This window comes from Pseudorca crassidens, chromosome X (assembly GCF_039906515.1).
Source record: "Pseudorca crassidens isolate mPseCra1 chromosome X, mPseCra1.hap1, whole genome shotgun sequence".
NCBI classification, from domain to species: Eukaryota; Metazoa; Chordata; class Mammalia; order Artiodactyla; family Delphinidae; genus Pseudorca; species Pseudorca crassidens.
The window spans coordinates 69,608,460-69,621,789 of NC_090317.1; the positions used below are offsets into that span (position 1 = coordinate 69,608,460).

At 39.8% G+C, this 13,330-nt stretch overlaps 1 long non-coding RNA gene across 27 annotated transcripts in view; it reads left to right on the forward strand.

Annotated features, from left to right (window-relative positions):
- LOC137216365 (uncharacterized) overlaps window positions 1–11,318 on the forward strand; it is a 63,654-nt gene extending 52,336 nt beyond the window's left edge. For 22 of the 27 annotated variants that reach the window (XR_010939738.1, XR_010939727.1, XR_010939718.1 and 19 more), the window contains 2 exons: window positions 157–285; window positions 2,340–11,318. This is a non-coding gene — a long non-coding RNA (uncharacterized lncRNA). The remainder of the gene's footprint in view (window positions 1–156; window positions 286–2,339) is intronic. The other 5 variants (XR_010939735.1, XR_010939736.1, XR_010939740.1 and 2 more) reach the window with 5 other exon arrangements.
- Window positions 11,319–13,330: the final 2,012 nt, after the last annotated feature.

Sequence of the window (13,330 nt, forward strand, 5' to 3'; positions counted from 1 at the left end):
TGAAATGTATATATGGTTTTATTGCATTGTGATTAGACAATGTGACTGCTGTATGTTCCTACATGTCTAGTTTTAAATAACAACTTTATCTAGTAGGGAAAGACCCTCATTCGTTTTTTAAAAAATTTCTTTATTTTCATATACTTGTTCTTCCAGGAGCCCATTAGAAAGAGCATGTCAAGTTCTCACCACAAATACCATTGGAGTTACAGTTGGAATGGCATTGAATTATAGAATAATTTTTGGAGAGCTGTCATCTTTATAATTTTCTCATACATGAAGGTGGTATGTTTCTCCTTTTATTCAGGTCTTCATTATTGTGTGCTTGTCTTTTCCACTTATTATTTTCAATATTTTTTTCCTAGTTTCTGGAAGAAGTAGGCAGATATCTTAGGAACTGAGATTCTGGTGGGAAAAGTACAGAAGGTGTCATCTGCATAGACTAGACTCTATTAGTATAAAAGGTCATATAAAATGTATTTTTGAATATGATGTTACCATTTCTTCCACAAGGCCCTAGGAGTCTGCATTATTTATAATGTTCCATATCCCTGTTCTGCATAAGTATAGAGGTGGTTGCTAATATTAGGGGAAATCATGTAGTAAGCCATTTGTTTTTAATACTGTCAGCATCCCTTTGACCCTCCCCTTTCCCTTTTCGAAGTGCTTCTTCCATCCTGCAAGTTTTGGGGACTCTGCTTATTGTTTATAGCATATGTACCCATTGAAGACCTTCAAACCCTCCAATATAGAGCTAACTGGTTGTGTTTTCACTACAAAAGTTTACAGTTTCGGAGAGGTAAGAGTCCTCTTCCACTTGATGGTTTTGTTTCAATTTTAAGAGCAACTCTCTGAGAGGGAGCTAAAGGAGAACATCCAGGATACAGAGAGATATTTGAACTTAGATCCTATGAGAAGCATTATAGGAATTAGAGCTGTTTAGATTGTGGGAGACAACTCCAAAATGGAGAGCTTGCTGGTCTGAAGTCAGGGATAGTTGGTTTTGTTGTGTAAAGGCAGTTCTAGTTAATGGAGTAACAGATTCAAGAATGTCCAAAGATGAAAATACTCTTGGAAATAATAACCTAGTGGAATTTGAGAATCTCCCTGCATGGAGTGAAAGTTGGATTACATGCACTTTAAGGTCACATTTATAACTGAGATTCTGTCTCAGTCAGGGCAGATGAAACTGATTTTTATTGTGTGCCTACTTCACATGTTCCCATTTAATCATCACAACCCTCTGAGGCATCCCAGAGAGGTAGAATAAGTTTGCTCAGGTAACTAATCTCATTAATGGCAGAGCATACTTCTTTTACCTCTCCCCTCCTATATATCTTAATTTGCAATAGTAATTCCTTACATTTGTATCGCAGTTTATCATTTAGAAGCCTTTCAGAAACATGGTTTTATTTGACCCTTATAAAAATCTGGTGAAGTTGGAAGAACCGATTCCACTTGTCTATTTTATAGGTGAGGAACATATATTTCTCTGGGGTAAAAGGGATCTGAGAGACTATTCAATACAATGTCCATATTTTGCAGTTGAAGAAACAGTACCAGAATTAAAAATCAGGATATTTTGTAGGCATTCTTTGATTTGTGTTGGATGGAGGGGAAGGTGAGACTAGATGATTTAATGAGGTACAGAAGGTTGTATTGTTTTTATCCATCCTATAGTATACACTGGATTGGTGCGAGCTCGCCATATTAGATTAAGTGGCATTTTAACAAACTGATCAAAGGCACTAAAGGTTTAAGGAAGAAACGTAAGGCTTCAGGTAGCAGGTTGTGGAAGATATTTGGGGTCATGAGGTTCTACTTGGTGGCCTTTAAAGCATTTAAAGTATTTCCCGCTCCAGGTTCAAGGGTCACCAGGGAATCAGGCCACCGGAAAATGAGTTATGTTGTACAATCAGTCTGCTAATGGACAGGAATGAGATGAAGCCTCAACAGTTGTCCACAACTCTGGGAGCCACCATTCACTGTGACATGGGCTCAGAGTGATGGCTCTTTTGATTATAGCATAGGTTATAGATTTAGAACCTCAAGGATAGAAGGACCTTAAAAAAAAAAATCTCATATCTAAAACAGCTTATTTTAATTTGACCCTAATTCAAGTCCTTTTATAATATACCCAACAAATGGTCTTTTTGCCTCCAAGTAAGTGTACTTAGTGATAGGGAACTCCTCCCTGAGCTAACTTATCTCTTCTTTCAAGAGCTCTATGTAATACTGAGCTGAAATATATTTTTCTATAGCTTCAACTCATTCATCATATTTGTATTATGCCTCAGTTCAAGAATATTGCTTTATTGTTCTCTCTCCTGCATCTTCAGCTTCTCTCTGCTGCCTTTTGTGCTGCCAGGCACAGTGCTTGGTGATGGGGATATGGAGATGAATTAGACACGATTCCTGCCCTCAAAGAGTTCTCAGTCTAGTGAGAGAGTTCGACATGTACACAGATACTTACAACAGTATGGTATGCTCTACAATGGAGGTATGTACAAGATACTATGGGGTTCAGAAGAGAAATCATTTGACTGAGTCTGGAGATGCAGAGGTTGGAGGAACTGATGCTTCAGTTGATTCTTTAAAAAAGTAAAGGTTGACTAGGCAGAAAACAGAGGGAAGTACCTTCTAAGCAAAGGTATGGGGATTAGAAATAGAATGATGAATTGGGAAACTACAAGTAGTTCATGAAATTAGATTGGAAATAAGCCATGAAATTTGGATTTCATTTTGAGTGTTTTAAGGAGATGCTTTTGATGGTCACTCTGGTAGTATGGAAGATTTTCAAATCTGGACAGGGAGATCAGTTAGAAGGATACTGTAGTAGTTAAGATGATAAGTGATCTAAGGCTAGAAGGAGTGGGAGTGAAGAAGAGGGGATAACCTCTCAAATAAGGGTTTATACAAAATACAGATATAATTAGAACATGGGAAAATTTAGGCTTTCAGGCTTCGGCAAGTGTGTATCCCCCATCCCCACCCCTGGCCTTCATGAAAGATCCTCACGTGTTCTTTAGATGGGTGAACATCTAAAGATGTTCCTTCCAGACTAGGGCTTTGCTGCACAGATTTTGCAAGTTTCTTTGGTTTGGGGGGCAGCCACATATGAAATTTTGACTCTTGGAAAGACATCTGAACAGCTGCAGACTTCTCATAGTATTACTAAGTTCCTGGTCCTTCTCATCAATAGCAGGGCTAATCTCATTGTCATATATCTCTCAAAATATTTTTTACCAAAAATGGAGGCTTTTATATTTAAAACCCACTCAGGGAAGAAATGGCCTTAGTTATTGTCTCAATTGCTTTATTTTGCTTAGGGATTTTTAAATGTTTATGGTTATATCTGTTGGTAAAAAAATACATTCAATAATTAAAAATCTAAATATATCCAGTGTTTATTTTCTCTTTTCTCAAAGCAATATAAACAGAATATTTGGGAAATTCTCCCCTTAAGGCTCAGAGTGGTGACCCTGGGGATTCAGAGAATGGCTTTCTGTGACTGGAATGATTAATAGGAGATTATGTTTAAGTAGACCTTATGTATTTTCAGTGGACCTTATGTCACTAGCCATCCTGGAGGGCAGTAGGGGGAAGAAGGTTTGGGACAGGAAGCCCCGAGCAGGACAGCAAAGCAGTACAGTGACAGTTTGGGTCTTGGACTCAAATCGAGTCTCACACTTACCAATGTGGTTTTGAGCATGGTTTTTCACCTCTCTGGTACTTCTTATGTAAAATAGAATTAATAATATCTTTTTGCAATGATGAGTGAGGGTGGGAATGTAAGTATTTAATGGGATTATTTCTGTAAACTGCTTGGAACTGGTGTGGAATATGCTAAATGCTATATGAACTGTAGTTGCTGCAGATAATGATGTTGACCTTGACGAGGATTAAAAGAAGATAGTTAACTAGAGGTACTTATATTTTATATTGTCAATAAGGATGTTGGGGTTTGCAAAAGAAAGTAAAACTAACTGACCTCAAGGTTTTCAATGGCATGCTAGTGTGAAGTCACTTCTCTGCCTTTTTTTTTCCCTCTGCCAAATAGGTTGGGAAAACAGATGACTTTTGTCCATGCCCTGATCACTAATCTATTGCATTTGCTCTTATTTCCAAATATAAAGTTGTTGAAAATTTGTACAGTACCCAAACTGAATAAAAGTATCCTAAAAAATGTAGTAAAATGCTTTGGAATTGGTCAAAACTGGATTTGAAACCTGGCTCAACTACTTAATAACTGTGTGATCTAAGGCATGTTACTAAACCTCATTGAACCTCAATTTCTTCATCTATTATAATAATTAATTTGCAGGGTTTTCATGAGGATATTGTAAAGTGTATGTTATAAGCATGCTATAAATTGCAGGTATCATTGTTAGTTCTTGGGACATTCACCGCGTGACAGAAACAACAGCAGGCCCTGGTGGCTGGGAGGACTTCATGGATCCAACAGCAACCTGAAGAAATCCTACTCGGATGGATATAATACAACCTGCTAAGTGTCCTAGCACTTATCAGGTTGTATTATCATTGTCCGTGTCTATGGCTCTCGTCTACCAGACTCTAAATTCCTAACGGGCAAGGACAGTGCCTTATTCATCTTTGTATTCACAGTGCCTAATCCGGTGCACATTGTAGGCCTCATTAAATGTTTGTTGAATGAAAAAATGAATCATCAACAGACATTAATTGGGCGCCTGCTCTGTGATCTCCATGGGCTCAGCTTGTCCCCGCCAGTTGCCTACAACGTCCAAGCTGTCTTCAGTATGCTTTCTCCTGAAGCTTACTCCTATCTTCTAATTCTTTTGCCAAGGACTTTTCTGTGTAGTGCAAAAATAGCAAATATACTTCATCTCAAGTACCATCTCCAACTGATTGATAGTACCTGTCTTGATTATGTTTTATAAAAAGGATTCTGAAGCCAGATCTCAGCTCAGTATGAAAGAGGATTATAACTAATTAGTGATGTTTGCTGGGGGTGGGGGAAGGGGAGTAGCAGCACAAGTGCCACATATATGTCATATTTAATATTGTATTTTCCATGAAATACTCTGTTTCTATGCCTGTATTTTAGTCTTGGCTACTTGCAGATGTTGCATTGTTGCTGCTGCCACTACTACACTTGCTGCCAGTTGCTCCTTGGGTAGGACCAGAGTGATCATTGATCAGAAACTTCATCCTCACAGTCTGGGGTTTGCTCCTGTGGCTGGTATTCAGTTTTCCCCTTTCAACTATACCTCAGCTATCCCCTTACCTACATTAACAGGTAGGCCTCCAGATTATCTTCACCACTCAACAGGCTCATACTTCCTTTTTCTTATTTAGTGTGATAAATCATTATTGCTTCATGAGAAGCCTTCTTTCTGTTAGAAGATGTGACAACTAGAATACAAGTTAACCAATTCCATCAGGGCCCTACAGTGAGTCATAAAAGCTCCCTTTTAATGTAGGAGAAAATTGAGCATGCTCACAGACTACAGGGCAGGGAAAAGGGAGGCATTGTACATGTGGGAGAGAGATGATAACTTTTGGCTCTTAGAACACGGGTGGAGGGTTAGCCTTAGATGAAAGGAGTTACCTCTTCACTGGGGCATAGTGACAAGAAGAAGAGTTAGGAAGAGTACCTGATAAGGGTGTTTGTTGAAGATTTGTAATTGGAGAGGTGGATGATAGAGAGGAAGCTGACCAGGGACAGGATTATGGAGACAAGAGTCTAAGGAATATCCAGGCCAAAAGGCTGGATTGGAGAGCTTATGACATATCAAAGTGAACAACTAGTTTGAAACTTGATAATAGATTCAGGAAAATATAAAGTGGTCTTGGACCATTGTTACAAGTAACATTTGGTTGCCTGGAACTGATCTTGATTGATTGAGGGATGGACAGCTAGCAAGAGAGGAGTTATGCAGAAATGGATTTGAGGATCCAGACTGTATATGGAAGGAAGCTCAGAGTCTGTAAAAAAAAGAGGCCTTAGTGCAATCAAGATGGGTGCTGAGTAGTTGGAAAACTAGAATGATAGGACCTGTATCAGAGGCTGAACTTTGGAATGTTAAAATTTTAAAATTGGAGTGATCAAGATACCTGTGATGGTAGGATGTCAGATGGTTGTTTACCTGGATACTGAAGTGACCCAGGATTATAGCAAAAGCTGGGCTAGGAATGAACACTGTAGGCTAGATAAAATAGGCTTCAGTGACTGAGGAATGATCTGGAGGTTGGCACATGACAGTTGTGCAGATGCAAGAGAAGAGAGGTTGTAGTGGGATGGTAGTATGAGCCTCAGAAGAGTGGTGGGGATTACTAGAAGATGCAAAAACTGTGGTTTGCCCATTGCACTGAGGTTTTGGCTGGTAGAATGCACATCTAAAATGATCCCCTCCTTTATTAAGTGCTTGTTCTATATCTGACACTTTGCTGTGTGCCATCTGTTTATCCCTTTTGGATCTGTCAACATTTCATGTGTGAAAATGAGCAGCAATCCCAGGCAAGGATAGCTAGGCTGCTGGCCCTTAACACTGGTGGAATCCTGTGGCCATCTCCTAACTCTTTGAAAGAGCGGCAAGGCTGGTCATCTGGAAGTATGATAAAAAGATTTGTTTAGGATTAAAATTTTCCCTTGACCTTGATGTAACTTCATTACATGGTACAGGCTTTTGTTGGCTGTGTTCCATAATGTGCTTTGGCTTCTGAGCCTCTGAGTTGAGGAGTGAACTAGAACTGCCCTTTGAAAAAGACAGGCACAGTACTTGAAAAACACTCGTGTTGATTAGAACAAGACACAGTCCTATTATCTAATTGAGCTTTTAAGATAAAGAGTAGACAAAAGAAAGCCCACATCAGTGGGTGAATAACAAAACCACTTTGTAAAAGCCATTTAGCTTCAGGATGCATCCAGTCTGGTGGCCATATTGTAGATGTTCCCTGTGCTGTTGGGAAGGATGGCTGGAAATTGATGCAAAGAGATGGCCCTTAGGACTTGGAAGGTAAAGTTTAGGAAGAGAGTCTCTCTGAACCCTCTGAAATTGCATGCAGTCATTTTTCTTTTGTTATAGTCTTCAAATGAGCCAATATTCCAATAAAGGTTTAGAGCCACTGTGTTAGAGTGACCAGACCCTCAGATAGCCCATCCCCTCCCATGGGGGCTGCTCTATATTTATTCCTCAGGAGGAGCTGGTAGAAGACTTCATGAAGGAGAAGAAAAGGAAAAGATCAGAGGATGACTACAGCCTCTCTTCATCCCAGCTTTGCAAAGCATGACTCAATAGATAGATCACTCTTTTGGAGACTCTCCAGACCACAGGTTGCTCTTTTCAATTGCATGCTTAGCCCTCTTGGCTCCTTTCAGAAGTTGTACTCTATGTATGTATATATGAACTATCACTTCCCATAAAGAGGACACCATGTAGTCAAAAATTGCCAGATCCCCAATGCTGGAATATAGGCCACCAGAGATGAGTTTGAGTTTCAGCAACATAAGACCCCAACTTCATGGAAGGAAGGTAGTCAATTGACTTGAAAATAACCCCAATCCCTGCATTCATATTCTTTTTCCTTCAGTCCTATGGCTAAGATATCACTGATTAAAGCAAACAAAAGCCATGACTTTCTCCTTCCACTGGCACTTCTCTATCCCACGTATATGCCACTGTGAGTCACTGTCTTTCATTAGCACTTCTTTCCATCTCTTAAAACCCAAGGAGGTATGAATACTAAGGTTGGGGTTGAATTTGTCATAATTACTCTGCAGTTGGAGAATACTCAATGTTAATCACCCTGAAACCAACTCCCACCTTATCTCCTGGGGCAGCCACAGGAGACACTGTAGCCATGGCCAGCAACTGGACCCCAGCCCCAGGGATTACTCCTGATGTCTCAACTGATTATGAAATACCAGTAGGAGGGCTTGTTTCCCTTTCTAACTTGGTCATCAGAGATTAGGATTTGCATACATATGATATATAAGGACACACATCTTATGGGTCAATAGTAAACAGTGTCAGGTTACTTTTTGTCTCTTGGGGATGGGCAAGATAGGGTATGGGGGAAGTGGAAAGTCTTGAACCTTTCAAATATTCCCAGTGATTGTTCAGGACACCCCTAGTCACATCTTCTGGTGCCTTATCCTGTGCCTTGCCTCTCCTTTCTTCATAATCCTTCTAGTGCACTCCTTGCTCTCTCTAGCCACCTTTCATCTCCTGCCCCACCCTGATGGGTTTCAGCAGGTGTTTATTTTCTTTTCCTTCCCCCAGGCCATCTGTAACAGGCCCCAGATAGGAAGAGCCTTACTGTGAATGAGTGAATGAAGATTCAGTGAGTGTTGGTAGTGACACCATGTTTCTCTCTGGATTTAAGGAGAGAAGGAGTGCTGTGCAGAGGGGAAGGAGAGGGAAGCTATGAAATCCCATTATGGAGTAACAAATGCTTGGCATTTTAGTGGGTATTAGACCTAGAAGCCTACATGATTGAAGGAAGCAAACCTGAGATTTCTGATATTTGTGAGTGAAGATAGGTGTTAACTCCTTATTGCCATTAAGAATGAAGGGAGGAGAGAAAAGTAAAGGTCATAAAATCCTTTACCTCAGTGGAGAAGGCACTGAGACTCGCTTTATGAACCTGTTATTTTTAGAGGTAGAGTGAAGGTAAGTTGTTGTGCTGCACTTTCGTTACTCGTGAGAGTCACTGTCAGCAACTTTTCTTAGGTAGGTCTGCCCTTGTGGAGGTTTCTGTTGACCTGTATAAAAAAAACAACCCAGAAAAAAGTTTGCAACTTAGAAGAACTCTCCAGTTCAATAACAGGGTGTTAAAGGGGTTGAGGACAGAGGAAATAGCACAAGTAGTACCAAATAGCTCAGTTTTTTTGTTTTTCTTTTTAATGGGATGAATGGGCCAGAGATAGTGGGCAGAATGGCTTCATGCAACCCCAAACAGCAGATAGGACATAAGGAAACAGTACAATGAAAGGTCAATACTTGGACGTTTGTCATTCCCCAGAGAATGATGGAATATCTAAAGTAAAATTAGGAGCTGCTTTGGAGAAGGGTTTTAAAAGATTATTTCATAGAAGAAAGATTTAGAAGAGGGGAAACTTCCAGTTATATAAGATGGGCATTATAGCTTTTAAAGACATCTGTTCCCTGTATAGGTCATAGAGATTGATACCAGTATCAGCCTGTGGCTGATCAGGCCAGTTTAACTAAGCAGTTTCATGTTGCTGGAGAGATGCTGCCACTCTCTGTCTCTCACTTTGGCAGGTATTCATTCATCTGCAATGAGTCCAGTACCTGAAGGAGCAAGACAACAACAAGCATCCAGGGGGACAACAGTGTGGCCTTCTGAGTGAAGATAGCAACTGAAAAGATCATGGGATTGGCTGCATTAGGCTGGGTTTGTTTCTTTTTTGAAAATAAAAAATGTTCTCTTTTTGATGACAAAAGTAACAAGTGGTCATTGTTAAAAAATAAAGTGAAAGGTGTAAATTAAAAAGTAAATAATACCTATAATCTTATAACCCAGAAAATAATTCATAACATTTGCATGTATTTCCTTTTACTCTTTAAAATAAGTGTATATAACACAGTTTAAAAATAAAATTGACATTGTATATGTTATTCTCTAACTTTTCTCATTTGAGAATAAACAAGCATTCTCCTATATCATTAGCATTATTTAAAAATACAGTATTAAGTGTCACATAATATTTCATATGGTTCTAACAAAATTCATTTACAGTAAGTCCCCCTACATATGAACCTTCAAGTTGCAAACTTTCAAAGATGCGAACGTGTGTTCACATGTCCAGTCATGTAAGTTAGTTCACGTGTCTGGTGTACATTGTCACGTGCATGCATCTTCTACAAGTGGTTGTGCTTTTGTGTACTTTACTGTACCATACTGTATAGAGCATAGTAGTACAGTATCTTTATTTCAGGCCCAGAATGTGAGTGAAACTGAAGCTTACCCAGCCGCCTAGCACAGGGAGATCAGCTCGGTGCTTTGTGACCACCTAGAGGGGTGGGATAGGGAGGATGGGAGGGAGACGCAAGAGGGAAGAGATATGGGGATATATGTATATGTATAGCTGATTCACTTTGTTATAAAGCAGAAACTAACAAACCATTGTAAAGCAATTATACTCCAATAAAGATGTTAAATAAAAAAAGTATTTTTAAATTAAGGTTAAAAAAAAAATTGAAGCTTACCTATTGCTGATGATCCTTCAGCTCTACCGTCTCCCACCTCTTCTCCCTCCAGTCAGTAACTCTTCTTGCCTGTTCACTTGATGCCAGCCCCTGTATGCCAGCTGTTATACTGTACTAGTGTACTTTTCAAGGTACTGTACTCTAAGATTAAAAATGTTTTCTTTATTTTTCGTGTTTGTTTTTTATGTATTATTTGTGTAAAAGTATTATAAACCTATTATAGTACAGTACTATATAGCCTATTGTGTTAGTTGGGTACCTAGGCTAACTTTGTTGGACTTACGAACAAATTGGACTTATGAACACGCTCTTGGAATGGAACTTGTTTGTATATAGGGGACTTACTGTGGATGATCCCATGATGCAGACATTTTGGATATTATCAATTTTGCCTATAAAATTAAAATATAATGAACATAATTGCACATTAACCTTTATTGCATCTCTATTTCTTTAGAATAAATTTCTAGAATTGGAATTACTGAGTTTGATGAGAGCATTATTAGGGCACCTGAAAGGTGTTGTTGAATTGTCCTCAATATTGTACAAATAACATTCCCATCAGTGGTACATAAATGTGCATCAAAATATGCCCTTTCCTTTTATAAATCTCTCATCATTTGACAGGCAAAAATATCCATTTGTTTGAGATTTTTATTTCTAATTTGCATACACTAAAATTCATTCCTATCATGTATAGTTCTATAGTTTTGACAAGTATAGAGTCACGTATCCTTCCACTCCAGTACCATACACAATTGTTTTAGCATTAATAATTTCTCTTGATTGCTCTTTTTGTTGTAAACCCTTTCCCTCAATCCCTGGAAACCACCTATTTGTTCTCCATCCCTATGGTTTTGCCTTTTCCAGAAGGTTATATGAATGGAGTCGTGCAATATGTAGACCTTTTGATCTGGCTTCTTTCACTTAGTAAAATGCATTTAAGTATCATCTATATTGTTATGTAAATCAATATTCATTATTTTTATTGTTGTACTTCACTATATGGATGTACCAGCTTTTAATCCATTCACTAATTGATGGACATGAGAGATATTTCCAGTTTAGGCCATTATGAATAAAGTTGCTATAAACTCTCAGGTACCAGTTTTGTGTAAATATAAATGTTCACTTCTATAGGGTAAATGCCTAGGAGTGAGAGTGAGTTAAACTTTTCCAAAGTTTCTGTATCACTTTACATTCCTACCACAAATATGAGTTCCAATTGCTCCACTTCTTCCACATCTTAACCAGCACTTGGCATTATCATGTTTTAAAAAATTTTACCCATTGGGTGTGTGGTGATCTCTAATTGTGGTTTTAATTTGCAGTGCCCTAATGGCATATGAGTTTGAACATCTTTTCATATGCTTATTTGCCATTTGAATATCTTCTTTGGTGCAGTCTCTGTTCAAATCTTTTGCCCTCCCCCTTCTTATTAGGTTGTTCTTTTTCTTACTGTTGAGTGTTTAGACTTCCTTATATATTCTTGATACAAGTCCTTTGTCAGATAGATTATTTGGAATTGGATTCTCCAAGTCTGTGGCTTGTCTTTCTATTAGCAGTGCCTTCTTCAGAGTAAGTGTTTAATTTGACAAAGTCCACTTTGTCAAATACATGACAATGTAATTTGGGGTGGGTATAAATGAAATTAAAATGTTCAAAGCCACTTAAATTATCCAGGTAGTGTTTAATACTACAAATATTTATTGTTGAAGTGAGACTCTAAGGATAAATCTAAAAGATCTGTCCTAGTCCTTAACACTGTGTAATCTCCTCGTCTTCAATGTGGGCAGGATCTGTTTCTTGCTTCTAACCAACAGGATATGGTGATCATCATTTTCATAAAAATGTTACATAATATTACATTTCCACGTGAAAATAGCCTCAAAATATACAGAGCATTAATTAATAGAAGTCCACAGAGAAACTGAAAAATCCACCAAGCAACTGAGAGAATTAAACAGCTCTTTTTCAATTGTTGAGAAATCCCATATACAAATCAACAGCATACAGAAAATTTAAACAACACAAATCACAAGCCTTACCAAATGGGAGTGGAAATACAAACACTTCTGCCTTGAAGGGTTACAGAAAACATAATTCATTTGAAGCACACTTGGAACAGTTACAAGAATTGATTCTGGGAGAGAGAGCAAGATGGCAGAGTAGCATGACGTGAAGCTCACCCTCTCCCACAAATACAGCAAAAATACATCTACATGTGGAGTGATTCTCACAGAATATCTACTAAACGCTGGCAGAAGACCTCAGACTTCTGAAAAGGCAAGTAAATCTCAACGTAACTGGGTAGGAAAAAAGAAAAAAAAAGCGAGCAAGGAATCAGGATGAGACCTGCGCCCCTGGGAGGGAGCTGTAAAATGGGAAAGGCTCCTGCGCCCTGGGAAGCCCCCTTACCGGCAGGGAGATTGGCCAAGACAGAAGGGGAGCTTCAGAGCCTCAGAGGAGAATGCAGCAACCAGTTTGCTGCAGCCAGAGCAGAGGGAGAACTGCACAGGTGGTCAGTGCTGCTGCCCAGCACTCCACAGCCTGACATGCACGTCCGCCAGTGTTGGTGGGGGCTGGTTGCTGGAACTCAGGCTTCAGAGATCAGAACCAGGAGAGGACTGGGGTTGGCTGTGTGTAGACAGACTGGGGTGGGGTGGGGGCGCTGGAATCCAGTGCGACTGTGGCTGGGTGTGTAAGCAGAGGAAGCCTGGGCCACTTTAGAGGCCAGTCGCCATTGTTTGCGGGGTGCATGTGGGGAGGGGTGGGACCAGATTGTAGACTTCTTCCTCTGTGTACACTCTCAGAGGGCAGGACACTGCCTGAATGGGCTCCAGAGGCAGTGGCAAGCCTCCACTGCTGCCTCCCCAGACGCTAGGAGCAGTTGTGGGACCCCACCACCTCCCACTCAGACACCAGGAGTGGTTGTGGGCCCCTGCTGACTCCCTCCCAGACCCTGGGAGTGGTCATGAACCCACCCAAATTCCAGTCGTTATTACAAGCTGCCTCCACTCCCATCACATGTCCCAAGTGCACGCCTGAGCTGCCTGCTTGAACTGAAAACCCCAAGACTGGGCATGAGCCACTGCATCTGCACACCCACCCCCTAT